Raw genomic sequence first — 25,394 nt, 5'->3', positions numbered from 1 at the left:
GCGAGCCCCAGGTTCCAGGCCCCGATAAGCGGCCGCCAAGGAGTGAGCCGGCGTGTACCTGGACGCCCATCCCCAGACACAAAGAACCACCAACGCACCGACACCTGAGGGAGTCCGCCACTGGCAGGGGAAGTGGTGGTGGGGGGAGATAGGCCTCCAAACCTTGGAGGGCCTGAGATGTCCCCAGAGAGGTGGCGTCTGATACCCAACCTGACATATAGACACAGACATACAGGCACACACAGACACAAACATCCATTCCCACCCTCATGCTCTCATATGCACTTACTCCACACTCAACCAACGTGGAGACAGACATAAAGAGACGTTGTACACACGATCACACTCCCCAAGCGTACTCTACGAACCGGGTCTAGGTACCCTTGCCCCTGGTGGGGGGAACTGCACCCAGACCCAGGTGGTGTTACCCTTTTCCCTGCGGTGGGGAGAGGCAGACCGCCCCGACTCCGCAGCAGCAGGGAGGCCCCACACTCCAGACCGCAGTCGGACGGCCAACTCCTCCTCCCAGACCCCCCGCTCCAGCAGGCAACAGAGAACGGGGGTGAGAGAAGACTCCAAACCTCCCTCCACCCGCTCATTGTAGTGTTGATGCATGTGTGTTCTAAGGTGCAATTAAAACCCAGGAGGGCATGGAGCTACCTGCCAGAGAGCAGCAGGTAAGCGCATAACTTTCTGCTTCTTAATTCAGATCAAACTGAGGTTATTGTACTCGGCCCTGAAAATCTTAGAAATATGGTATCTAAGCAGATTCTTACTCTGGATGGCATTACCTTGGCCTCCAGTAACGCTGTGAGGAACCTTGGAGTCATTTTTGACCAGGACATGTCCTTCAACGCACATATTAAACAAATATGTAAGACTGCTTTCTTCCATTTGCGCAACATCTCTAAAATTAGAAATATCCTGTCTCAGAGTGACGCTGAAAAACTAGTTCATGCATTTATTACTTCCAGGCTGGACGACTGTAATTCATTATTATCAGGATGTCCAAAAAACTCACTGAAAAGCCTTCAGCTAATCCAAAATGCTGCAGCAAGAGTCCTGACAGGGACTAGAAAGAGAGAGCATATTTCTCCTGTTTTGGCTTCCCTTCATTGGCTTCCTGTTAAGTCCAGAATTGAATTCAAAATCCTGCTCCTCACATACAAGGTCTTAAATAATCAGGCCCCATCTTATCTTAATGACCTTGTAGTACCATATCACCCTATTAGAGCGCTCCGCTCTCGCTCTGCAGGCCTACTTGTTGTTCCTAGAGTATTTAAAAGTAGAATGGGAGGCAGAGCCTTCAGTTTTCAGGCCCCTCTTCTGTGGAACCAGCTTCCAGTTTGGATTCGGGAGACAGACACTATCTCTACTTTTAAGATTAGGCTTAAAACTTTCCTTTTTGCTAAAGCATATAGTTAGGGCTGGACCAGGTGACCCTGAATCCTCCCTTAGTTATGCTGCAATAGATGTAGGCTGCCGGGGGATTCCCATGATGCATTGAGTTTTTCCTTTCCAGTCACCTTTCTCACTCACTATGTATTAATAGACCTCTCTGCATTGAATCATATCTGTTATTAACCTCTGTCTCTCTTCCACAGCATGTCTTTATCCTGTCTTCCTTCTCTCACCCCAACCGGTCGCAGCAGATGGCCGCCCCTCCCTGAGCCTGGTTCTGCCGGAGGTTTCTTCCTGTTAAAAGGGATTTTTTCCTTCCCACTGTCGCCAAAGTGCTTGCTCATAGAGGGTCATATGATTGTTGGGTTTTTCTCTGTATCTATGAAGCACCTTGAGGCTACTTTTGTTGTGATTTGGCGCTATATAAATAACATTGAATTGAATTGAATTGAATTGAATTGAATTGAATTGAATTGAATTGAATTGAATAGTCCCTCCTGCTAGCCCTCAATGTCTACCTGTATTTAAAATTGAGAGGTGGGCAACGACGCCAGGGGTGAGGTGTACACCCTGATGGTAATTTGGATTCCGTGTATCGTGCCCACCCCCAAGATCCTATATGTATGTGTAATGAGAGTGTGAGTAATGTGAATGTCTAAGTTGTGGGATAAAATTGAGGCAGAGGCAGCCAGAAGGTGACAGAGGGGGGGGGGGGGGGTAGCCTCCTCTGCACCCTGGTGACATACCCCTACTCCAAGGCCCTGCATGTGTGGGTGGTTGTGGCTGAGCGGGAAGAGGGAGGCAGCTGGAGATGGGGAGGGAAGGAAGGGAGGGGCAAGTCACCCCTCCCTGGGGCCAGCTCCCCCGCTGACCCCAGTAGGCAACCCCATACTCCGCGACACGCCAGGGAAACGGGGCCCAGGCCCATCCAGACCGGGGCCCAGTGCAGCAGCGCCTCCCGGCCCCACAGAGCCCGGGACAGTCCACCCAACCCACCACAGAGAAAACTGCACCCACCCCACCATCCACTCATCTTCCAGATTACTTGAGACAATAGACGCCCAGGCTGAGATCTTCCTCCACCTCTCCTGTATCTCCCCCTCCTGCAGAGAGTTCCTGAGGAGAGGAAAGCTCCTGCAAGGTGTGACAATCTCCCCCACCAGTTGAAGAGCCCCCCAGGTGGCTCGATGCACCGGCGGCACCCTGCGCCAGGGCTGGGCCCCCATGCACCCGCCCGCCCACAACCCCGGCAACACACCAACCAGGACCCAAGCCCCCGAGGCCCGGCCAGGGCCCCAGCCCAGAGACGGAGCGCCCCCAGAACCTCACGCCCATCCCAGACCCACCCAGGGGCAGCCAGGCTACCAGGTCAGTAACCCACGTCCGTCAGCACAGACCCTCCCCTAGCCCCGCTGCACACAGCCACGAGGAAGCAGTCACCTGAGAGCCAACAGAGCCCCTAACCGGACATGACCGCTACCCCGGGTTGAGCCCCCCAAGGAAGATGCCTCCGGGGAACCCCCCGACGCCCTAGGCCTGTCCCTACCCCCACACCAATCACAACAGTGAAGGCGGGACCAAACTATGACCCCCCCACCCCCACTAGGTGATGGAGCTGATCAAAGGAGCCCAGAGCAATTGATCTGATGTGGTAGCAGAGGCTGTATCAAGACTAATGTAATCTAATAGATAATTTCTATATTGGTTAGAATTAAGATTATTTTTATTTTTCCAGTTCATGAGGACTGTTTTCTTGGCTATGCATAGGGCAGTGAAAACCATATGGGCTATGTTCTTTTCTGAAGTGACATTATCTAAGCTGCCCAACAAACACACTAAGGGGGAAGTTGGAATGTTACATTTCAGACACTTTGATAAGTCTTCACATATCTCGCGCCAAAACTTCTGAACTGGTGGACAGAACCAAAGAGCGTGGATATTATTGTCTGGTGAATTGGTTTGGCAGTGTGAGCAGTTGTTGGTAGACGTAAAGCCCATCTTGAACATCCGATGACCTGTATAGTGCACTCTATGTAATATTTTGTATTGAATTAATTGAAGACTGGGATTTCTAATTAGATGAAAGGTTTTTAAGCAAATCTGAGACCAGAAGTTTAGGTCTAAGTTAACTGATAAATCCGCTTCCCATTTTGCAATAGGAAGTGATATTGATTCATCTGTTTTAGAAAGCATTCTGTATATTTTGGATAGTAATTTGGGGGTTTTAAGAGTAAGAAATTGAACCACACTTGGTGGTGTTTGTAGTTCAACTTGACCCGGTTTAAATTTCTTTTTTACTATGACGAGAGTAGGAGTGATGGACATGTGAGAAAAAAGTATATTCCTTACTGGTGGGGTGAAGGGAGCGCCATGCATCGCAAAGACCAAAGTCGCTCATATACTGTTTGATTATATTTGTGGACTGCCAATTACGCTGAGTTCCCGCTGTATTGAGCCTATCCATGTCTTCATTTAGTCCAAGGTTGAGGTCGCCTCCAAGAACAAGTGTGCCATCTAAGTGTTCAGACAGTGCACCGAAAAAACCGTGAAAGAATGAAGGATCATCAACATTTGGACCATATACACTTGCAATACATAGCTTTTTATCAAGTAAAGATAGTTTAATGATTAAGAATCTGCCCTCTGGATCTATAACTGTATCGAGTACTGTGAAATTAATATTTTTATGTATTAAAATTGCTACTCCCCTTTGTCTAGAATTATAACAAGCTGAGAACACATTAGGAAACTCAGGTGTTTTAAGTTCATACGAACCTCTAAGAGGTCTGTGGGTCTCTTGTAAAAGGACAACATCTGCCTGCAGTTTTTTGAGTTGGTTAAATATTTTTAACCTCTTTTCTCTGGAGCCAGCTCCATTTACATTCCATGTAATGAACCTCAGTGTACCCATAGATGTTTGTGTATAACTAGGGATGTATGCTGTGTGCCTCGCTTAGACAGGTGGAGAGAATACGTCACTTGTTCACAAATAAAGAGAAGGAGAGAGTGAAAAAATGTGTGGCGAGATGCTCCCTGAGTCTGACTTTGTGTATGCATATTTACTAATATGAGTATGCTTGGCTTAAGTGTGTGTATCCTAAACGACTGTGTGCGCTGTCTGACTGAAGTGAATGTGCTTGCCGTTGAGCGCATGGTGCGTATGTGTCGAAATAAAGGATGTTGTTTGTGGATGAGTGTCGAAGCAGGTGATCGAGGCAGTGAAAGGAATAGAGAAAGAAACCAAGGACAGGGGTGAGCAGCATAAAAACAAGAGGGGGAAAAGAGAGGGAAAAAAACGAGAAAAAAACAAACAAAAACAAAACGTAAACATTTCAATTAAATCAGTGACGGAGAGTGACGGTGTTAATTCTGCTATGAAATCACACTTTAAGATGCGATTTGATACTGGTAAGTTAAACAGATGTTAATGCAAGTTAGTGTGAGTGGATAGGGAAATGGTGTAGCTGATTCCTATCTGGTGTGAGGTTAATACAGCCACGGAGTGATGTTGGGGTCGCGGTGGAGCTGTCCGTCCACGTACAGCCGGTCCACAGCGATGACAGCGCGGGAGCCCTTCTGGATGAAGCCGCGTCGGATTGGGAAGAGGACCCTGCGTCGTTCCAAGATCTCTTTGGGGAACTGGTCGTTCACGCTGAAGTCCGTTCCTTTTAATTCCCTGCCGCGGCTTTTCACATGTTGCTTTTGTTTGAAGTGGCCGAATTTGGCCACGATAGGACGTGGTCTAGCCCGAATGGGGCCGAGGCGATGTACCCGATCGAAGACGATGTTCTTCACAGTGTCCTCCGGCAGCTTCAGGTGGGTTTTGATGAAGCTTTTTACTGTAGTCTCTGCGTCCTCTCCAGCAGCTTCTGGAATACCAGAAAACACCAGATTATCACGCATGCTACGAGCTTGTAGATCAATAACTGTTTCTTTTATTTTTTTATTTTCTCTATTGAGCTGGGTAACATTTTCTGTGAGACATTTCACCGACTCCCTTAGCGTGGCATTTTCAGCAGCAAGCGTTTCCACCTGCTGCTGGCTGAACTCCAGGGATTCTCGCAAGCATTTAAATTCTCGGTGAAGAATCTCCACCAAGGACAGCCTTGCGTCGAAACTGGACAATCGCTTGTCGATTGACTCCAGTATGTCGGCAATATCTTTGCCGGCTGGCGATGTTTAGCCGGGGGAATCTGCCGGGCGTTGTCTTTTCGACGACGGCGTCTCAGGTTTGGCCGGGGAAACTGCACACTGGGCCTTCTTCATCACGAGATCCTGAAAGCACTGATCAATATAATCTTGGAGAGCCTCTAAACTCTCCTCGTTGTTCTCCAGGGTGTAGGAGATTAATTAGACAAATATTGTTAGTTATAAGCAGTGTTGGGACTAACGCGTTATTAAGTAACGCGTTACAGTAACTACGTTAATATTGTGGTAACGAGCACGGTAATTAGTTATTATGCCAAAACCAGGAACGCGTTACTCGTTACTGGGATTTAGATAGGTTCGTTATTCGTTACTTCGTGTAGTGGCTATCGCGGAGCTTCCACAGATTCAATAACATTAGCAAGTGCTGGAAGCCAGCAGGTGGATGAAGGAAAAGGGAGGCAAGACGAGAGACCCGAAGCGGCCGCTGGTCCGAGAGTGTCAGGAGAACTGAACTTCAGGTAAGAAGTTATGACCTGCAGTCTCTCTGGGTCAGATATGAACCAAGTTTAGGTTGAGTTTGTTTTCGTTATGCTGACTTTTTCGTACTGCGTGTTAGCTAGCATGACGGAGTTTCTATACAGCTGGGTGGGTGCTATGAAGTTACTGATGTTGAACTTTATTTTGTTCATAAGGTTAATTATTAGAGTTGCCAACCGTCCTGTAAAAAACGGAATCTCGTATTCAGAGAAAATATTACGCGTTTCGTATTGAGGTGAAAAGGAACACTTTGTCCCGGACTTCAGCTACAATGAAAAAGACACAAAGCTGGAGTTATTCTGTGTCTTTGCTGCACAGCTGCCTCTTCTTCTCTCATCCTCTCACCCTCCCTCTCCTGTTTCTACTTCAATCATGAAACTGATCAATGATCAGCTGATCGGCTTTTCTCTCTTGTTTATTTATCGCCCACTTTGCGCCAGAAAGAGGAAACCAAACAACAGCAGCACGTTTAAGCTTGATCAGCTGTTGCTAGAATTTATTTAATATTAATTTCTAGTATCAGCTGATGTTTGCTGGAGCCACAGCTGTAAAGCTGCTGGTCATGATATCAGTTTGTATATCTGGTGAGAGGGAAACATGAAGATGAAACCAGGAGATGTCCTTACTGAATCATCAGAGCTGTGATGGAGAAACAGGTTTACCTTTTAGGTGACATGAATGAGTTGAAGGGAGGTTATGAACTGTTTCTGAGAGACAAATAACACCAGGATCCTTTTCTAAGCAGCTGACAGCTGGTAACTGTGCAGGGGCGGGTCTAGCAAAGTGTTGCCAGGGGTCCATGTAGGGAATTAAAAGGGAAAGGGGGGCACAAAGAAATACTTTCTTATTCTCATTTAAAATGTCTCACTTTTAAAAAAATAATTATCTGAGTCTTACAACAAACAATTGATAGATTGATACATATATACCATCAGAACAGTGCACATCACTGTCACAACAGCGTTTGTTTTCATTCAAAGGCTTTATGATTTTTCCTATAATGGTGGGCCGGTCTCTAGTCAAAATGCCCGGGACGATTTTTTTGTCCCAGTCCAGCCCTGTTTGCAGCTCATCTGCAGTCTGGTGTTACCTACATCTTCCTATTCAGAAAGCAGAATTTCCGAGTTCTGAGTACAATCGAAAGCACCACGACTGCAGTTTTTGTGTTGGATGTAAAAAGCAGGCTAGGATAGAATCAGGCGTGGGATTTCTCTCGTGGAAATGTGCACATTATTTTTTCCTTTCTATTGGTAGGTGGCACAGTGCACTTGTGGCAAGTAAGCAAGCTAGAAGACTGGCAATCTTGCTGGGTATCCAGTTACGGATTCAACACATTAACAAGAGAATTCTGAGTAAAACCAACGTTACTTTCCCTAGTAACTAGTTACTCTGAAAGTAACGAGTAACTTGAAGTAACTGAGTTACTTTTGATAGAAGTAACTAGTAATGTAACTAAGTTACTAATTTAAAGTAACTTACCCAACACTGGTTATAAGACAATTGATAAGTGTATTTGGTAATACTGAAGCTTAAATGAATTTGTTCAAATCTAAACTACCATTTGCTTTAATTTTCCGCCAAAATCTCCATCTGACGTCAGTTACAACATGAGTCGCTTACCTTGTCCGTCACTTACCTCCTGTCGCCTTGTCTGCTACCCTGAGGTCACCTGTATGCTTTGGCCCATTAAAGGCTTTCAAACCAAGTTAAGATAAGATAAGAGAGGATAAAACTTTATTAATCCCTCGGGTGGGTTCCTCTGGGAAATTCTGTTTCCAAAAGCACAGCACCGACAGAAGTTACAGAGCGTAAGCAGAATATTATATATATATACACACATATATAAATACGGAGACATATATAAATAAAATATACGAAGGGGATAAATAGGAATAAAAATACAATTGCACATTTCAAGTATTTAAGTCTATTGCACCGTTGACTATTAACAAAAAGTATTGCACAATGAAGTGAAGAGGCACTACAGCTTAGTTGTTCCCCCCTCCTTTGTCCTCCTGTTTCTCTCCCTCTCCCCTCCAGAGAGGAGTTAAACAGTCTGATGGCGTGTGGGACAAAGGAGTTTTTAAGTCTGTTAGTTCTTGTCTTTGGGAGAAGCAACCTGTCACTGAACAGACTCTTCTGGTTGTTAATGGCCGTGTGCAGAGGATGCCCAGCATTGTCCATAATGTCCAGCAGTTTCTTTAGTGTCCTTTTCTCTGCCACTGTCACCAGAGTGTCCAGCTTCATGCCGACCACAGAGCCAGCCTTCCTGATCAGTTTTTCCAGCCTGGATGAGTCCTTCTTTGCTGTGCTGCTCCCCCAGCACACCACAGCATAGAAAAGTACTCCAGCAACCACTGACTGGTAAAACATCCTCAGGAGCTTCCTGCAGATGTTAAAAGACCTCAGCCTCCTGAGGAAGTACAGTCGGCTTTGGGCTTTTTTATACAGGTGCTCTGTGTTGCATGTGTAACCGGTTTCTGCTTCATCCCGCTGCAACAGTTCGGCCCAAACAGACTCCTCGACTCCGCGTTGTGTAGTGTTTTTAAAAAGACAAGGAGTCTCTGATTGATCGTTGCCACTTTATTTCCTGAATGGGAACAACGGTGTATTATCAGTGCACAGGCTCGCCACACACCACTCTGCACAGCACACTCTCATATGGCTACGGCAGACTGGCAGCGATTACTGCAGCAATATTACAATTTCTAATATACAATAAAATAACAGCAACAACAAGTGATGTACCTGAATGGAAACAACGGTGTATTATCAGTGCACAGGCTCGCCACACACCACTCCACACAGCACACTACGGCAGAACATCTCATTAGCATTCCGCTTTAGCATACAGTTTCACACATTAATAAACAAATGAAAAGTACATAAAACTGGTGTTGGACATTTGTCCACTAAGCACTTATTACACTCGGTGCTCATCAGCTAATCAAACATGTTTTATGTGTCTGTACTACTTAGCTATATCGTGTGCGGAACAATACAACTCACCTCTCATATGGCTACGGCAGACTGGCAGCGATTACTGCAGCCAGCCTCACCTAACCAGCCACACCGAGAGGGGGGGCGCTGTTTCCCCATTACACTGATATTTGTGGCAAGTGGAATAATACCACATAAACACTGTTACACATGACCAGTCCAGTTTGTTGTCCACCCACAGCCTGAGGTACTTGTACTTTTTGACCACCTCCAGTTAAGTTAGCGCTGAAAGTACAAACATCACTAATGTTTGCAACTTTGCTGACACGTGGCCAACGGTAATGTTTTAATGTTCTTCATTAATAAACATTTGCACATAAATAAGTGACATAATATTCAGTACTTACTTTTAAGAGTTTACTCTTCATTCGCCCCGCTCCAGCCATCAACCGTTTTTTCTGGCAAAATTATTCACACCCATCGCCGTGCTATGAAGGATATACCGACCCATCATTACAAATTCAAGGAAATGAAGGACGCATTTGAGGGACGCATTTTGGGCAACCTTTGAATTGTGACAGCCTTCGTTGCGTCGCGGTGACACAACCGGCCTTAAAATGCGACCTTTAAGGCTGCAGACCCTGATTTGGGATACAGCCCCTGCCTCTCTCTGTGTCTCGCTAGCAAAGTTGACCCAGACAGTAAAGAGCCCGATATATTAGCCAGAGGTCTCTTTACTATGTTTCAAAACCTCGAACCTGTTTTATATACGTGCGGAATATTTTTCTATACAAGATCACTGCAAAAAGTGCAGCCTTACCTAATATCCACCCTACTTTTACTCATTTCATATTAAGATTTAAAAAACTAGTTGGTATTGGTATGGCGAGTAACCTTCAGTAATAGTGATAAATCACACAGCAATTCTCAACTCTCATTGAGTAACGTAACGGAATACGTTACAAAATACATTTTGGGGTGTGTATTCTGTAATCTGTAGTGGAATTCACTTTAAAAGTAACCTTCCCAACACTGGTCCCTTTTCAAATTAAATAAAAAACAAAATGTTGTGAAACTATCCTAAACAACAACTTCTTGTTATATACCTCCAGGTTTTTCATCTAATTTTGTCAACACTTCAACATTCTTATACTGAGCATACACAGAAACCCCATAGACACTAAAACACTAAAATTGATAGGGATGTATGCATGCATAAGCCTGTAAGTGGCACTGTCACTTGGTGTTCGCTCTCTCTGTGGTACACCTTATTCTAATAGGTACACCTGTGCACTACTCATGATGTCAGATCAGCATCCTGATGTGGCACACCTGTGAGGTGGGATGGATTATCTCAGCAAAGCAGAAGTGCTCACTATCACACATTTAGACTGATTTGTGAACAATGTTTGGGAGGGATGGTTATATTGTGTATCTGGAGTGACTTTTAGGTCTTTATGTCCATCCCATGTCAAATCGGAGCAGAAACAAAGGTGTTGCGTTTATATTTTTGTTGAGTGTAAGTCACTTTGATAACTTAAAAATGTTATTGTTTGGCTTTTTCAGTGTTTTATTTGTGCGTGAGTAAATTGGTTTGGCTGAGATTAAAGTTATTAGATTAGATTAAATTAAATTTAACTTTATTAATCCCTCGGGAGGGTTCCTCCGAGGTTTTCACACAGCTGAATAAACGTTAAACAGAAAATGATTAAACAAAGTGTGAGACGGTCGAGAGTTTATGTCAGCGCCCTGTTATATTTTAGATAGCAAGCAGCAAACGGCTGAGTTTCACTCCATCGAGGGAGCTCGTGACGTACTACCCGGCTTTCTTTAGACCGAAGGGCGGGTCCTCAGGTGGAAGCAGCCTCTGAATTTGGACACCCCCGCTGTTTCCGGGCCGGCCAATAATAATGGTGACATTTAACATATTTTGTCCAATAAATAAACACTGTAAAATGTTATAGGACCTCATAGAGCTGATCAGCGTAGTTCCTCAACATCCACCCGGGCCTTCAGCTCTTGATTGGAGCATGCCGGGTGTGGGTAGCCCTTCCTGAGGTCCCATCTAGTAGAGTGGACCTCAAGGTTGTTGCTATCACACAGCCTCAGGGCCTAAGGTGCCACTGCTGCCTGGTTCGCCTGGTCGCAGGCAGTGAGTAAAAGAGCCCTGCCTCTTGGCGTTTATGATCCCCTGCCCACATTGGATGCTGCCGTGCATGGCGGGAGTAGTTGCCTTTGGCCCCTCCCCCGTTGCCCCCCCGGTCCCTGGTTTGGGCCTTCCCTGGGCAGGGCGGTGTGCCCTACAGGGGTGTGAGGGTTACACAACAGCTGCAGGCGGGGCTGGGCACGGGGGGTCCGCCCCAATGCTGTGCCTCTCAGGCTATACAGATTGGAAATGTGACGTCATTCAGGGGTAAAACTGCAAAGAATTCTGGGAACTCATGGCAAGAGGTACTAGCGCACGGAGGCTTTCAATGGAAATCAGTCACACAGCGATAAAAAGAAACACAAAAAATGGCAAGAAGCTGTTGTATTATTAACTGCAATAGCCGGTCGCATGACAGCCACAGGAAGCCGACAGGTAAAGAGATCGGTTGTTATCGGATTACGTCGTTGAAGAGAAATTGTTCGAGCCATGTTTCAAGTAACAAAGAGCCGACAGATGGCCTGGATTGCAGCTAATGGGCAGTAACGTGACCTTCAGGTTAAGTCCCCGTTTGGCCTTCAGCGGGCTGGACTGCCAGCCCCACCCCGTCTGCAGACAGCTGGCCGGCTCTGTGGTTGGATGGACCCTACAGGTTGCATCGTTGCCTTGGCCCTGCATCTTTGCAGCTGTACTGCTGCGGGCTGTGTTCCTCACTGGACCTCGCTGTGTCTGATACGTCAGCCGACGAGTGGGTGTTTTCCAGGGCGCAGCACTGGCTCTCTGTCTAGTGGGTTGCCCCTGTATCACAGGTCACATGGCCAGCAGGTGCCCGCTCAGTGAGCTGACACCTCCCGTCTGTCCGTTAGTGTCTTATCAGGCCCCCTCCACCGCAGGAGAAATGCCAGCACAGGCATCAAGTAGCCGTAGTTTCAGGTGCTGCAAATTTTTTATCTTCACACCATAGACAATTGCCTTCAGATGACCCCAAAGATAAAAGTGTAAGGGGGTCAGATCGGGAGACCTTGGGGGCCATTCAACTGGCTCACGACGACCAATCCACTTTCCAGGAAACTGTTCATCTAGGAATGCTCGGACCTGGCACCCATAATGTGGTGGTGCACCATCCTGCTGGAAAAACTCAGGGAACGTGCCAGCTTCAGTGCATAAAGAGGGAAACACATCATCATGTAGCAATTTCAAATATCCAGTGGCCTTGAGGTTTCCATTGATGAAGAATGGACCCACTATCGTTGTACCCCATATACCACACCAAACCATAATTATTTTTTTTTTGTTCCAACAGTCTTGGAGGGATCCATCCAATGTGGGTTAGTGTCAGACCAATAGCGGTGGTTTTGTTTGTTAACTTCACCATTCACATAAAAGTTTGCCTCACTGAACAAAATCTTCTGTGTGAACTGAGGGTCCTGTTCCAATTTTTGTTTTGCCCATTCTGCAAATGCTGTGCGCCGATCTGGGTCATCCTCGCTGAGATGCTGCAGTAGCTGGAGTTTGCAAGGGTGCCATTTGTGAGTAGCTAATATCTGCCGAAGGGATGTTCGACAAATGCAGCTCTCCAGTGACATGCGGCGAGTGCTACGCTGTGGGCTCTTGCTGAATGAAGCTAGGACAGCCACTGATCAACTAAACATAAATGGCATTTCAACATGATTTTTAATGCTGGTAAACTGTACATCAGAAATCTTTGATAACCAAAGAACATTCAATCAACTTTCTCTGTTAATTCATACCCGCTCAGTTCCAATACATTTTAATGCTCAACTACAGGTCGGAGTGGTTCACCGCTTTAATCTCCCAGTCATTTATAAATAGATGTTTTTGGATGTAGCTGTTGTCACCTGGTCGACTATAAATAGATCAAATATGAATGTCAAAAAACCAACAGTAAATCAACATTATTATAACATCAGTAAATCAAGACCGTTGGTTCACCACAGTATTTCAATGTTGTTTCAACATTGATATTTCAATCCTGACCATAACAATGGACCTGATGAAAAATCAACATTGATTCAATGTCGCCTTGCTATCTGGGTAGTGATGTGCATGTGTATTGTGTATGCCTGCTGGAGTTGCGTGTCCTGACGGCTGCATCTGTTATTACCCCTCAGAAGGAGCATAGAGCACAGGGAGTGCGGCGACACAAGAGTGGAGAGCACGAAGCACAGACACTCAGGAGTAGACACGGGAGTTGAGGGAGCGCACCTGGATTTATTGTATTATTTATTGTTATTTACCTCACTGTAAATAAACGCAATGCATTCAGCAAAGACTCCAGCATTTGGGTCCTCCTACCCCACATCCCCATGGTCTGCATGGCAGACAGTGACAATTAGGCTTCAAACTTTCCGTTTTGCTAAAGCATATAGTTAGGGCTGGACCAGGTGACCCTGAATCCTCCCTTAGTTATGCTGCAATAGATGTAGGCTGCCGGGGGATTCCCATGATGCATTGAGTTTTTCCTTTCCAGTCACCTTTCTCACTCACTATGTGTTAACAGACATCTCTGCATTGAATCATATCTGTTATTAACCTCTGTCTCTCTTCCACAGCATGTCTTTATCCTGTCTTCCTTCTCTCACCCCAACCAATCACAGCAGATGGCCCCGCCCCTCCCTGAGCCTGGTTCTGCTGGAGGTTTCTTCCTGTTAAAAGGGAGTTATTCCTTCCCACTGTCACCAAAGTGCTTGCTCATAGGGGGTCATATGATTGTTTGGTCTTTCTCTGTATCTATTATTGTACGATCTACTGTACAATACAAAGTGCCTTGAGGCGACTGTTGTTGTGATTTGGCGCTATATAAATAAAATTGAATTAAATTGAATTTGGGTCATCATAGTCTGAGAATCTTGGAAAGGAAAGGAGTCTTCTTTAAGTTGGTTGAGATGAACACAGAATTAATGTCATCGACAGGTTAATGAGAAGTTGTTCTGAACCTGAATAAGATATGATAGTGCTGTTTTTAAAAGAAAATGTTTTATCTCAGATCAAAATTTGGCAGCTGAGTTGTCAAAACTGTCACAAAGTCCTCTGGCATGTCTTTGGTGATATAAAACACCAACAAGGTGAGTCTGATGGGTCTATGTTCACACTGCCCATGCATGGATATCTGATGGTCTTTGTTGGCAAATGATCACATACTAAGTGTTACATCCACCAGGAGGATGCTGTTTTTCTCTTGTTAAATAATCCCTTGTGTTCCTTTAGGCTCCACCTCCTCTGTCCTGATTGGGTGCTGCTCCCTGAATCCACATAATTGCCAATCAGCAGAGCCTTATATAATGCCTGTGCAGCTGTGTTTTTGGGCCCTCTGGCCATTTTGATCCGGTTTTTAAGTGTGACATCATTAGCGATGTCTGAGCCCAAACTGTGCTTCAGGTCCCAAAGTCAATCGAACACTGCAGCATCACTGAGAGTTAAAAACTGTCTAAATTCTTTCATCTTTAATAAAATGATCAGTGTTGCTGCTTTAACAGGTGTAACAATTAAGTTTAACATCCAGGCATCCATGAAAACAGGATTTATTACATTTAACGGAGTTAGGAGTTAAGGAAGTTAGTTCGCTAGTTTCCACCTAAATATCATATAGCATGTTCTGACTGAGAGATTTCTGAAAAATTTAAGACGTACAGCTCTGCTATCACTTCCAACATAAATGAAGACAGAAAACTAAACAGCAGTGACGTTTGTAGGGTTACTGAAGTTGGGCTAGCTGGTATATAATGATGTGCTAAGTGATCGCTAGCAACACAGCTACATTAGCATAGCATAAACACAGTGAAGCTGGAGGATGAACGCCAACTTTTTCCACTCGATAAAAGTTAACGTGAGGGTTCCTGATGGTTATGGACAAATGCAATCGCATGGCAGGATGCTGTAAAAGGACCAAACTTCAGAGTGGAGAACAACTGAGATAATCCATCCACAATACGAGGTTAGTCATTAATATACTGCAGGGCTGGGTTGGGCTGTAGTTACATTGTAAGGGTTTAAACACCGAGCTTTAAAATGAATAGCGGTAATAAAAACAGAGACAAGTCGACAGTGATCACTGACTGTATTTAGGGGCTTGTTGAGATTAAATAGAACAAGATACAAAGGATTAAAAAATGTTAAAAACACATCAGCCTTATTAAACGCGAAGTAGTTTGGGCCCTTAAGCAGGATTCATCATGTCATCACTTAAAGAGAGGATTGCCATACTTGTGCAGGCTTACATGCTTTTTGACGTGTATGTGCATTTTGTGTTTCCATGTTCAGGCTGCTTGTAGGGGAGAGCTGCCTTTTGTTTTGTGTGAGTACAAGAAAACAATGATTAGAATAAAATGTGCTTAAGTTTTCTTAGATAAGAGGGTCCAGCTGTAGATCAGAGGAAGAGGAGAGGATTTGTGAATGTCTGTCTGTTTTAGTTTGGTTTAGCTGTAGGCTTGAGAGTTTGTGTAATTGTGTAGAGGGAGAGGAATTTATTGACACTGGGTGTCAGCCTGTCATAAAATGAGACAGGAAGCTACAGTTGGGGGATGCTGATGCTGATGCTTGTACCTGAATGTAATAAAAGCTCATAACTGTCACAATTTAGAAGTAGGTTTGCAGGAGACTCTCCACATGCTTATTTGTAAAAGTAAGACAACAAGAGGCCAACGGCCCAGTGGAAACTGCCAAATGGAAGCAGAGTGGGGGTCTCAGTGCTTGTAATCTGTTTGGTGTAGCTTGGGTGTCGGGAGATGGCCCTCTTTATGTGATACAGACAGCAGTAAATACATTCAGTACATGATGTGGAAATCATTTTCACAGAGACCAGAAAGTCATTAAATAACTGCTACACAGCCCCAGGTGTAGGATAGCACCTAGAAAGGTGAACTGAAGCCCGTTCCTGATCCTCAAGGATGCCCAGAGGGGACCGGCCCCATCCAACTACAGAAGAGTCCACTGAATGGTAAGAACAAGATCCGGGCTATCAACACCTACGCCCTGCCCGTGAACAGGTACCCTGCTGGGACAATAAGCTGGCCAAAGGAGGAGATAGAAGCTACTGACATCAAGACCAGAAAGCTCCTGACCATGCATGGAGGGTTTCACCCCAAATTCAGCACCCTGAGGCTGTACGTGTCACGGTCCGCAGTGGCAGACCGTGTGGAGAGTGTGCGGAGGACTCAGGTGCAGACACAAGTGAGGATACGGGAGTGAACTTAAACAAAAGCGAGCCTTTTATTGTGGCTGATGAACACAAAAGAAACAAGAATGAGGGCAGCACAAGAGCAGTAACTAAACAGAAACCTAAACTGGGAACAAACTATGGTAAGGCTATGGCTTGGACTACAAAAGACTGGGCATGGAAACACGGAGGGTGGGAACACAGCTGACACACATGAACCTAACGACAGGACAGGAGAGGTGAAACTAAATACACTGACATTGAATATAGACTTTCAAAGTAAAACAGGAAACATGGAGATTAGACATGACATGAACTAAACATAACCACGCAGACATGAGTCATGACAGGTAGACGCACGAACCAGGGAGACGGAGTACAGGGGAAGATGACAGAAGCGACAGCATAAACTTGACAACACAAGACACACAGACATAAACACATGAAGGGCAAGGGAGGCTTAATACAAGGGTAATATAATTACAAATGAGCTGGAATAACGTAATGAACCTAAACAAACAATAAACATCAAAATAGACTAAACACAAAACACTGGGTCGCACGACCCAGGACCATGACAGTACGCTAAGCAGAAGGAAGGAGGCCGGGGACTGGTGAGTGTCAGCACCGCGTGCTCAGTGAACACCTCAGGCAGCAGAAACCCAAGAAAGAGAAGGAAGATGAGGCACCATCATGGAAGGACAGGCCCCTGCATGGTATGTACCACCGGCAGATAGAGGAGATGGCTGATATCTAGAAATCCTACCAGTGGCTGGACTGAAAGACAGCACAGAGGCCCTAATCAGGGCAGCACAGGAACAGGCTCTGAGCAGCATAGAGGCTGGGGTCTATCACAGCAGGCAGGTCTGTATTTATATCCAGGCTGACATGGACAGCCAGTAGTTCAGGGTTCAAACATTCAGGAAAGTGTGTGACCTTCCATACTGACACAAGATGGTACTAAACATGATTTTAAACTCTTATTTGTTAAAGCCAGCCTCACAGACAGTGGGTACATACGCCTTTATACATGAAGTGTTTCAAGTTTCAATCAGTGTTTCTGTTTCCAATGTATGGATCTGCTCTGTATGGATCACCTGATTCCTTATAAACATGTTGTTATTATTGTTCTTACAGCCTATCCCAGGCGCTGTTGTGACAGTACAAAAACAGGAAGTCACAGCTCTCTGCTCTGTGATTGGCTGCTTCTTATCTCAGCTTCCTGCAGAGGGTGGAGGTCTGCTACACACACCAACAGAAGTGTGACTTTCACTTCCTGTTTATTGTTGTTGTTCTTAAAGCTCTCAGGGGATGCTGCAGCGCCCCCTGGTGGCACAAACTCCTCCCTCTGTCTCAGAGGTCAGAGGTCAGCCTGCTGCTGAGGGTTTGCCTGTTTATGGACTTCCTGTCACAGAGACGGGTCTCAGGGTGGAAAAACCCAGCTTTCTCCCGCCAAGATACAAAAAACTATATTTTAATGTTCATGTTAAAGCAGTGAGTCTGTGGATTCATCACTCTCTGTGGATCAGAGGCTCCAATGATCGTCTCAGCTGTTCTCACCACCTGCTGTATCTGGACTGTCTGAGGCGTCTCCATCAGAAAGTCCAGGATCAGTGTGGAGGTGTTCAGGCCCAGCAGGAAGTCTATCAGCGTCAGCAGAACCCAGTGTGAGCAGCACTTTGTGAGAGTGGGAATGGAAAGCTGAACTGATCAGTGATTGGATCAAACAGTCTCTGAGTAAGAACTGACTCCTCTGATTCTGTGATGCTGTCTGGTTTAATAAAACATTCAAACATTACAGAGCAGATACTTCAGTGACATGAACAGTGACACAGAGAATCAGAGTCACAGAAACAGGATTGAAATGATTCAGGAGTGTAAACTATGGCTGATGAGAGAATGATTTGTTTATTATGGTTTATTCTGTGTTGATGACATCTGAGAGTGCTAACAGTCTGAGCTCAGCCACAGCCTTAGAGTGTGAGCACCAATAAGCTGTAATTGAAACAGGAACAAACAGAACAAAGACAAACATCACACCTCCAAGAAAGACGAGTCTTCACAGACACAGAGCTGATCTTATCGCGATGGTTACTTCTGTTTTTAATGTGAAAAAAGCTCACTCACACCTGAGGTGTCAAGCTGTCCTTCACAACACTTTTCGTATCTTTTATCAATGCATTCAATGTTTGCACATTTGTGTCCTGACCACAGAGAAAAACAAGAACAAGACTTCTTACTGTCTTAAACAGAAAGGAAGAAAATAACCTGCAGCTGTCACCTCATTTAAACTGTTATTAAACTGAAATCCAGCAAAATGTCTCAGCATTTAAACAATTTACACCGAGAAACAAAGAACATGTGGTTTCACACCACCCAGGTCCTGATGGAGGGCCTCTACTGCTGAGGGCCCTCTGCCAGTAAAAGATCCATTTAATTCATTCATCTGTCAAGTTCTTCTGAGTTATCTGAACATGTCAGCATCACAGACCTGTCCATCTCCAGAGAGATGCTAACTCCCTGGTCCAGCCCTAACTATATGCTTTAGCAAAAAGGAAAGTTTGAAGCCTAATCTTGAAAGTAGAGATAGTGTCTGTCTCCTGAATCCAAACTGGAAGCTGGTTCCACAGAAGAGGGGCCTGAAAACTGAAGGCTCTGCCTCCCATACCTTAAATGTGGTGATGACCACAGGCCAGGTTAACATTAATGAAAAGGTGATATACTATAGAGAAACAAAGGGCATATATCACAGTATCACAGCGGTTTTAGGAGAGGTAGTGTTGGGTCACACATTTCAAAACATGTTGCAGGTGATCTTCTGGATGAAGCATGGTTGATTTTAGCTTCCAGGTAATTTAAAAACAGCAATCACAGGAGGAGGGCAGAGTTCAGTGTCGATTAAACAAATAATTCTCTCAACACAGTTTTAATGCCATAAATTTACCAATGGAGTTTTATGACTTTGGGCAGTTTGGACTGTGAGAAAACAAAAATAATTACCACTAGCATCTTCAGATGGGCCAGTTTCTGTGAGGATACCTTGGTCTAGTGACTTTCTTTGAGCTTTTGTAATATTATTCTATGAGTTTGTGTTTCAGTTGTCTAGTTGTGTATTTCTTGCTTTCTAGTTTGTAGTTTTCTCCTGTTCATCTTCTCCTGTTGCTTTAGTTATGTTTCCATGCACCTTCTCTCCCGGTCTTGTCTGTGTCGTATCTGTCTGGGTCTCATACGTGTCCCCTCTATTGCAGTGTTGGTGATGTCAGCATCTGCTTGTGAGTTGGTAAGTTTCCTGTTTTACTGTGAAGGTCCGTGTCTCGTGTTAGTATGTCTAGCTTCACCCCATCTTGTCTAATCCTTCCCAGTTGTGCGTTCCTGCTGTGTATCATTCCCTTTGTTATCCTGCAGTATATTTAAGCCCCGTGTTTCCCTGTCTCTTTGTTGTGATATCCTGTCATCTCATGCTGTGTGCTCTGCCTGCCCGCCCACCCGCCTGTCCGTCCGTGTATTTTAACCTCCTAAGACCCAAACTCTTCCATTTTTAATTTCCCTTTGATTTTTGGGCTGATTGGGACCTGATGAATGTAAAAACAAAGAATTACCAGATTTTTTTTTTACCTTATTAAGAGCCACATATGAGGATATTCATTTAAAATATATAATAGAACAGTAGCAGTATAATGTCCTCGTAAGTGGATATCAGGCCCTTGTAGAGCAAAATTGAGTATTTTGGTCCAAATAACCCAAAATGTGATGTCCACATATCTGGACGCCACGTCCTAGGAGGTTAATTTTTGTTACTTTTGAGTTCAGCCGGGCAGATTTAATCTGCACGGAGGAGTTTCTCTGTCAAGAGTGGGTAGCGCTGCCTGTGGGGGAGTACCAGGAGGAACTGTACTACCCCATCAGTTTACAGAGGATGGTTTCCAGAATCGCCTGGCTATTCGGTGCACTCTCATCCAGGACTTCGTTTCCACCGTACAAATCTGCCTGGAGCTGCCCCTCTAGTGTGAAAAGCCGGAGGATGGTCAACCCAGTTCGCTGAAGGATTCTCCTGTCCTCCCCCTTCTCAGAGACCGGGCGTGGGTGCAGCTGATGCAGAGGCCGGACCGGGCGTGGGTGCAGCTGATGCAGAGGCCGGACCGGGCGAAGTTGAAGCCTCTGGCTGGAGACAGGCTGGGCCAGCGGGTGCGGAAACCCCTGGCTGAGGAGCGGCCGGGGCAGCGGGTGCGGAAACCTCTGGCTGAGGAGCGGCCGGGCCAGCGGGTGCGGAAACCCCTGGCTGAGGAGCGGCCGGGCTAGCGGGTGCGGAAACCCCTGGCTGAGAAGCGGCCGGGCCAGCGGGTGCGGAAACCCCTGGCTGAGGAGCGGCCGGGCCAGCGGGTGCGGAAACCCCTGGCTGAGAAGCAGGAGAGCTCACAGCTGGCTCTGGATGCTGTGGCTGCAGGTCCGGGAACTGAATGGGTTGGTGGACAGGCGACTGGGAAACAGGAGGCGACTGGACTACAGACTGGACAGGAGCAGACTGGACTGACTGAACTACAGACGAGTGAACGACAGACTGGACAGGCTGGAGGACGGGCGACTGGGGGACAGGAGCAGACTGGGCTGACTGGACAGGAGCAGACTGGACTGACTGGACTACAGACGAGTGAGCTACAGGTGACTGGAGGGCAGGAGGAGACTGAACTGCAGGTGAGGGAAGTGACTGGAGTGGAGGCTGAACAGCAGGTGAGGGTGACGACGGAGCTGAGGTTGGTGTGGCTACTGGCTGAGCTACAGATTGAGCTAGTGACGGGGATAAAATTACGGCTTGGGCTAGTAAGGCTGGTGCCTGGGCAGGGGACAGTTCAGCTAATCTAACTAGGGATAGTGCGAGGGCGTGAAAGGCTGGGTCAGGAGGTGGATGAAGTGGTGACGTAGCAGGTGAACCGGTTTGCTCTTCCAAGTCTCTAGGGAGGTCAGGCTGGGTTCTGGCTGCCCTCAGCCTGGGCGCTGGGACGGCCACGGAAGGCGGCTGGACACCAGTCACCCCCACCTGAGAACCAGAAGCGGGTGTGGAGTTAGACCGGGTCGCAGCTGCCCTCCTCCTGGGAGCTGGCACTGGTGTGGGTGTAGACTGGGCCCCCATGCTGGTGGGAAATGGCTGAATAATGGGTGTGGAAATAGTGACGGTGTGTGTGTTACTGGCCGGTTTATTGGAGAATGTTCGAGTTTTCCTGCCACCACTATTTACAGTCTTTGGAGGAGCAGAGCAGAAAAACTCTTCCCAGTCCACTTCATCCTCTAGGAGGGAAACGTCCCATGAATCAAAGATGGGTTTATTATTGGTTTGAAGTTGAGAGTCAAATGAGGGTGGAAAACAGTTGCTGGAACTCACCACCGGGAATTGCTGGAAATAGTCCGTTTTATGGCGGCGTGTGCGCCGCTTTCTCCGGGAAGAGGAAGCGGCCGGGATAAACAGCTGAGCCTCTGGCGCGGTAGCCTCCATTGAGCCGAGGTGGGAGGCGTAGCCGTTGTGCCGTGGCGAGGTTGAAGGTCCGGTGAATGAGGCAGGTGATGTGTGAGCGAGGAGCGGAGCGGCAAGAGAGGGAGCGGCCAAAGCGCGGCGTGAAACGTCCAGTCTCCGCGGCAAATGCTCCGGTGCAGGTGAAGCAGCAGGTGGGGGAACGCGGCGTCTCCGAGGCCCGCCCAGAGCCAGGCGAGTCCCCTCGAAGACGTGCTCTCTCTCCGCGAAGAGCCGCTGTTTTCCCCTGAGCTCCTCTGCCCAACGGGAAAGCGCTGCCTCCTGCCGCTCGTAGAGGTCCGAGTCTGCTGGGTTCCAAACGTGTCTTCGTGGCACGGGTCGTGTCATTCTGTCAGCGGTTGGGTGGAGGCGGGGAAGAGGGAACCCAAACGCAGGACTCGCAGGTAGGTGCAGATTTATTATGAGGAGTGGATGAACAGAACAAAGGGAGAAAATGGCTGGACGGCTGGACGACTGACTGAAAGACTGAATGGCTGGCTGGCTGGCTGAACGCAGGCGGAAACGACAACAGAACATCAACATCAATGACACGACAGAGAACTGGTGAAACCGAGGAACTTAAATACACAGGTTGAATGATGACAATGATTGGAAACAGGTGAGTACAGGGCTGAACATAATCTGACTAATGACACGGGAGACAAGCTGACACGGGAAAAAACAGGAAGTGAGAACATTAATGTGGCGAACTAAACTGAACATGAACAAACTGAAATCACTGGGTCAACGACCCAGGAACCCTGACACATCCAGCTGTACTAATCGTCAACAGCAGGTGTGTTCGGAGAACCGGATTAGCGCGCTCACGGTTAGCGCGATGATTTGGTCTTGGATGTGTCATTTGATCTTGGATGTAGTGAGCGACGTACGAAGAACGGACCCCTGATTCCTTATAAACATGTTGTTATTATTGTTCTTACAGCCTATCCCAGGCGCTGTTGTGACAGTACAAAAACAGGAAGTCACAGCTCTCTGCTCTGTGATTGGCTGCTTCTTATCTCAGCTTCCTGCAGAGGGTGGAGGTCTGCTACACACACCAACAGAAGTGTGACTTTCACTTCCTGTTTATTGTTGTTGTTCTTAAAGCTCTCAGGGGATGCTGCAGCGCCCCCTGGTGGCACAAACTCCTCCCTCTGTCTCAGAGGTCAGAGGTCAGCCTGCTGCTGAGGGTTTGCCTGTTTATGGACTTCCTGTCACAGAGACGGGTCTCAGGGTGGAAAAACCCAGCTTTCTCCCGCCAAGATACAAAAAACTATATTTTAATGTTCATGTTAAAGCAGTGAGTCTGTGGATTCATCACTCTCTGTGGATCAGAGGCTCCAATGATCGTCTCAGCTGTTCTCACCACCTGCTGTATCTGGACTGTCCGAGGCGTCTCCATCAGAAAGTCCAGGATCAGTGTGGAGGTGTTCAGGCCCAGCAGGAAGTCTATCAGCGTCAGCAGAACCCAGTGTGAGCAGCACTTTGTGAGAGTGGGAATGGAAAGCTGAACTGATCAGTGATTGGATCAAACAGTCTCTGAGTAAGAACTGACTCCTCTGATTCTGTGATGCTGTCTGGTTTAATAAAACATTCAAACATTACAGAGCAGATACTTCAGTGACATGAACAGTGACACAGAGAATCAGAGTCACAGAAACAGGATTGAAATGATTCAGGAGTGTAAACTATGGCTGATGAGAGAATGATTTGTTTATTATGGTTTATTCTGTGTTGATGACATCTGAGAGTGCTAACAGTCTGAGCTCAGCCACAGCCTTAGAGTGTGAGCACCAATAAGCTGTAATTGAAACAGGAACAAACAGAACAAAGACAAACATCACACCTCCAAGAAAGACGAGTCTTCACAGACACAGAGCTGATCTTATCGCGATGGTTACTTCTGTTTTTAATGTGAAAAAAGCTCACTCACACCTGAGGTGTCAAGCTGTCCTTCACAACACTTTTCGTATCTTTTATCAATGCATTCAATGTTTGCACATTTGTGTCCTGACCACAGAGAAAAACAAGAACAAGACTTCTTACTGTCTTAAACAGAAAGGAAGAAAATAACCTGCAGCTGTCACCTCATTTAAACTGTTATTAAACTGAAATCCAGCAAAATGTCTCAGCATTTAAACAATTTACACCGAGAAACAAAGAACATGTGGTTTCACACCACCCAGGTCCTGATGGAGGGCCTCTACTGCTGAGGGCCCTCTGCCAGTAAAAGATCCATTTAATTCATTCATCTGTCAAGTTCTTCTGAGTTATCTGAACATGTCAGCATCACAGACCTGTCCATCTCCAGAGAGATGCTAACTCCCTGGTCCAGCCCTAACTATATGCTTTAGCAAAAAGGAAAGTTTGAAGCCTAATCTTGAAAGTAGAGATAGTGTCTGTCTCCTGAATCCAAACTGGAAGCTGGTTCCACAGAAGAGGGGCCTGAAAACTGAAGGCTCTGCCTCCCATACCTTAAATGTGGTGATGACCACAGGCCAGGTTAACATTAATGAAAAGGTGATATACTATAGAGAAACAAAGGGCATATATCACAGTATCACAGCGGTTTTAGGAGAGGTAGTGGTGGGTCACACATTTCAAAACATGTTGCAGGTGATCTTCTGGATGAAGCATGGTTGATTTTAGCTTCCAGGTAATTTAAAAACAGCAATCACAGGAGGAGGGCAGAGTTCAGTGTCGATTAAACAAATAATTCTCTCAACACAGTTTTAATGCCATAAATTTACCAATGGAGTTTCTCTGTCAAGAGTGGGTAGCGCTGCCTGTGGGGGTGTACCAGGAGGAACTGTACTACCCCATCAGTTTACAGAGGATGGTTTCCAGAATCGCCTGGCTATTCGGTGCACTCTCATCCAGGACTTCGTTTCCACCGTACAAATCTGCCTGGAGCTGCCCCTCTAGTGTGAAAAGCCGGAGGATGGTCAACCCAGTTCGCTGAAGGATTCTCCTGTCCTCCCCCTTCTCAGAGAAAACGGCGTTCACGCCGCTGTTGCTCCACAGCAGCTGTGCAGATGCCATTTGTGGAAGAAAGTGGCTGTCTGACCCACACTTGCTCGAGCATTTGGCACCCGGACATTTTGATTTCACGCCCACTGTGAGTAAGACTGTGCTTCCCTCTATGGATAATGTGGCTGAGGTCCAGCTGGTCCCTGCTTCCGCCTCCAGGCTGGCAGAGGCTCCGTTCGACCATTACCTGTTCCTTGAGTGGGGATGACAGATGCAGGGACCAGCTGGACCTCAGCCACATTATCCATAGAGGGAAGGCTCCTGGCATGGTAAGTGGTATCTCATCCAGATATGGGCCTGGCATAGATGACACTATTTATGTGATGGTATGCCACATCTGGCCCGATTGTGGTTTGGCTTATGTGGCCCAGGCTCATAGGAAACAGGTCTGGCCCGGATCTGGCATCAAGCTGGCACTTCTGAATGACTGGTGTCATGGTAAGGTGTATGTCAACCAGATGTGGGCCAGGTCTGGCAATGATGGCCCTGTTTATGTTCCCATTTTCCTATTG

The sequence above is a fragment of the Rhamphochromis longiceps genome, linkage group LG3 (genome assembly GCF_057381845.1).
Source record: "Rhamphochromis longiceps isolate RC_006_pf linkage group LG3, R_longiceps_female_GT1.1, whole genome shotgun sequence".
Lineage (NCBI taxonomy): Eukaryota > Metazoa > Chordata > Actinopteri > Cichliformes > Cichlidae > Rhamphochromis > Rhamphochromis longiceps.
This window is presented reverse-complemented; position numbering follows the sequence as displayed.